A 4,779-nucleotide genomic window follows, 5' to 3' on the forward strand; every position below is an offset into this window, starting at 1 on the left:
GTTGTTGTTGTTATTTACTCAACAAGTCTAACTCAGTCGAGCAAACCTTTGTTTTATCTTTTACTGGGGCACCACTTTCAAGAATTTTTAGTCGAGTGAATCGGCCCCAGTTTTATCCAAGACAGGCATTTATTCTATCGGTCAATTTTGCCGAACCGCTATGTTCGGTTGTCAAGCGATGGTGCAGGGAAAACACACAGACAGACACACACACACGTACATACATACATACATACATACATACATACATACATACATACATGCACACACACAAACACACATACGCATGTGCACATATATTTATGTACAATGGACTCAATTTCTGTCTATCGAATCCACTTACAAGGCTTTGGTAGGCCCGAGGTTACAGTAGAAGGCCCTTGCCCAAGGTGCCACACGATGGAACTGAAACCGGAACCACGTGGTCGGGTAGCAAGATTCTTACCACTCCGTCAGTTACGACAACGAGTCTTCCCGTTGAAATGATCAACGAATGAACCTGCTTGTCAGTCAAATTAACCTGCAGGTGGCTGAGTACTCCTCAGAAACGCGCAACCTTCACGTCGTTCTCTGGGAGATTCAGCGTGACACAGAATGTGAGTCAAGGTTGGCTTCTTTGAAATACAGGTGCAATTCATTTCTACCCGCTGAGTGAACTGGAGTAACGTGGAATGAAGTATCTTGCCCAAGGATGTAACACACCGCCGCAGAGAATCGAACTCACGACCTTTCGATCATGAGCTGAATATGCTAATCAATAAGCTACGTGACTTCACACTGATGGTGTTAGTGGTAATTTTAGTGCTATTAGTCATATTATTATTGTATAGCAATTGTATTAACATTATTTATATTAGATTTAAACAGTGATGGCGGAGCTGGTAGGAATTGAGCTGATTTTGGCGTGATGTCTTAAATGGTTGCTGTCGATAATGGCGCTGTTACGATGCTACTGGAGATGTAGTCACAGCTAGGGATGCGGCTTTAGCTGTTTTATGTGTGGGCGGTGGAGGTCGTGGCGCATAGCTTCTAATAACATAAATCCCTTTCGTGAACTCTGCTCATTTCTATGTTGGAAAAGGGGAGAAAAAAGTTTGGTTTATTTAAGTAGTTGTCAACAACGATAATTCTGTCTGCCCGGACATTTTTATGGAGCTGGCGTATTAGCGTTCACATTTTGAGGCGGCAAATTGCCAGTAACATAAATTTACACACACGAAACTAAGAAATACAACAACAACAATAATAATAATATAAACAACAATATCAAATGGTAAGAAGATCGACTAAAAACAATAAGAGCAACTCTAACAACAAGAACAACGTCAATAAAAAGATTAAAATAGAAAAAACACAAAGAAAAAAATAAATAACATTAATAATACAACTACGAGGATAATAAAGAAAAAAAGAAACAAATAACGATAAAATAAAAAATACAGAGATGACACAAAAAAACAACAATAATAATGACAACAACAATTATTATAACATTGATGATGATGATGATGATGATGATGCTGACAATAACAAATACAAACAAGGTAAAACAATAACGAGCACAGATGACAAAAGAAATAATAATAATAATAATAATAATAATAATAATAATAATAATAATAATAATAATAATAATAATGATAATAATAACAACAACAACAACAACAATAATATCGACAACAATAGTCGCAACAACAAAACAAACCAGTATAATAATAACAACAGAATCGACAATAAGAAAAATAACAACAACAATATTACAACAATGTCGTAAAAACAATAGCAATATGAAAGAAAACAACATCAAAATTTCAAAATAAAAAAAGCGGATATACCACTACATGACGACAATCAAACGACGAACATAACAAGAATATTGTGAACAGCAAAAAACAATAGCGATACAAGAATAACAAAAGCAAACACACACACACACACACACACACACACACACACACACACACACACACATACAGAAATAGCAATATAAAGAATATCAACAATAAAAACTAAAAAATATATATAATGTATAAAGTAGACCGTAACAAAAAGAGACATGAAAACATACAAGGATATAAGCGCGGCCATACATACTATACGCTCAACGACCAGAAGGAGAACAGCAATATATGCAAAAAAACAAAACAAAAACAATAACACCGATGGCGGCAACAACGATGACGGGGACAGTGACGACGACACCATGACGACGACGACGACGACGACGATGATGATGAAGAAACGACAACGAAAACAAGAACAATAACGACAACATTCACTGCCATAACGTAATGGTAACAAGCGCCATTAATAACAATGAGCCAATGAGGGCGCCTGAATGGGATCATCCGTGATGCATGAAGTAGCAGTCAAATCTCCCTGAAAGCAGATTCTCAACGTGTATTTTTTTAAAGATGAATTGCATAATGTTGATTGGGACATATTATGCCTTAAAAATAAATCTTATATCTAATAACAATACAAGTTAAAAATTGACGCGGTAGTCATGCTTGTAACGTCTTTGTGTGTATGTATATATATATATATATATATATATATATATATATATGTCGGCTCAGTGTTAGCCTCGACGAAAATGGAAGAAGTAGATGGAGAAAAAGAAGGAAGAGGTGGAGGAAGAGAGGGACGTGGAGGAGGAGGAGGAAAAGGAAGAGAAAAAGAAGGAGATGGAAGATTAGGTGGGGAAAGAAGAGGAGAGGAAGAAGAGGAAAAAAGAAAAAGAAGAATGAGGAGAACGATGAAAGGGCCAGGAAGAAGAAAGAGAAAAATATGAGAAAGAGGAGGAGGAGGAGAACAAGCAAGAGGAGGAAGAATATGGGAAGAAAAAGAAGAAAAAGAGGAGGTAGAAGGGGAGGGGGAGAAGAAGAAGAAGAAGAAGAAGAAGAAGAAGAAGAAGAAGAAGAAGAAGATGAAGAAGGTGAAAAAGAAGGAAGAGGGGAGATCAACAATAGCGTCTACAATAACAACATCAGCGTCACTCTTTCCAAGAACATACTACTACTACTGCTACTACTACTACTACTACTACTACTACTACTACTACTACTACTACTGCTGCTGCTGCTGCTGCTGCTGCTGCAAATTTATAAACAACCGCAACTACTGAAGCAACCACATCATTTGTAACAGCAGCTGCAACGGCAAAATAGCATTAAATCACGACAATAGCAACAACTACAACAATATGACCATCACCGTCGACAGATACAGCATCTTTAGGAAGAACAGCAAAAACAGCAAGGAAAAAGGACTTCAACAACAACAACAACAACAACAGCAACAAATAGCATGAATGCAACATTGAAGTCATTTTATAAACAAGCGCAACAACAATGAGAACAACAATAGGGGCGATTTAAGGGGAGGGGGAATCACCAATCTTAACAACAAAAACATCGAGTAAAAAATGTCAACAACAACAGCAAAAACAACAGCTATAACAACAACAACAACAACAACACCAATAACAACAATGACATCCACAACAATTATAAATTTATAAACAAGCACAACAGCTGAAGCAATCCACGACAACCACTGCAGAAGCGCCAATAACAAACCAACAATAACAAGAAAAATATCAACAGCAACAAACCAAACATAATGACGACGGCAACAACAAGACAAATAACTGCAGTAACAACAAATAAAGAAATAGTGAAAATTACACCTCCCGCTCATAATTCAAGCTATAACTACCAAACGTTCCTCGTAAAATTTCTCTCGATTTAATCATTTGTGCTTGCGAATATGTTTGCGTATTCCAATCTCTGCATTTGCCAGAGGACGTTTGTGCCTTTTTCTGTATGTGTGGCAAATATAGTACATGTTTGAATAAGCATATACGTGTGCCTGAATATATATATATATATATATATATATATATATATATATATATATATATATATATATATATATATATATGCATGTTTGTCTGCTCTCATCTATACGTGTGTAGTATGTGTGTATTTGGGTTTATTTTTCGTTGTTATCTTCTCAACGTTTTATTTGACAAAACTAGCAGTGATATAGTAGCCACTTGACTCAAGATGACAGAATCATAGTTTGTAAGGTTACAGGTTTTTCTCTTCCGCATTTGCTGTTTAAAATTGTCTCGTTAAAGGAAGCGCTTGAAGGTGAGAAGAAAATGTCGCCGTCGTCTCGCGTCGTTTCTTTTGATTCTCGCCTGAAACTAATTGCCTTGTTACTTTCCTACTTTTTAAATTTTTTTTCGCATATTCTGCTAACATATTTTGGGGAGAGGGGTATCGAGAACGGGAAGCAGAAATTAGTCCCATTTCGTGTTTGCATTGTAAGAGTAGATAGTTTATCGATAGGAAAAACACTTGATTGTGCAGTTAAGGAGCTTGCTCTTCAACCATGTGATCTTGGGTTCAATCTCAGCGCGCAGCATTGAGGGCAAGTGTCTTTTACCATAATACCGTGTCAACCAAAGCCTCGAAAGGGTAATTGGTAGCGGGAAACTTAAATAAGCCCATTATCTATCTGCCTATTTATCTGTGTGTGTGTGTTTGTGGCTGTCTGGTAAAACATTTGCTTAGGGTCTCAGCAAGGGTCTCAGCAAGGGTCTCAGGGTCACACGGGTTTCGACCCTTAGACTATACGCCACGCCTGCGTGGGGTAGTGAGAGCTGAGCAAATCTTCACCCACGGAAGTGTTACAGTTGCAGTCTCTTATCAACCATTGCCACCTTGAGCTAGTTTCAGCCGCCGTGCCTATTTCATTCATGGCTTTCTT

The sequence above is a fragment of the Octopus bimaculoides genome, chromosome 13, assembly GCF_046866305.1.
Source record: "Octopus bimaculoides isolate indiv1 chromosome 13, ASM4686630v1, whole genome shotgun sequence".
In the NCBI taxonomy this organism is placed as follows: Eukaryota; Metazoa; Mollusca; class Cephalopoda; order Octopoda; family Octopodidae; genus Octopus; species Octopus bimaculoides.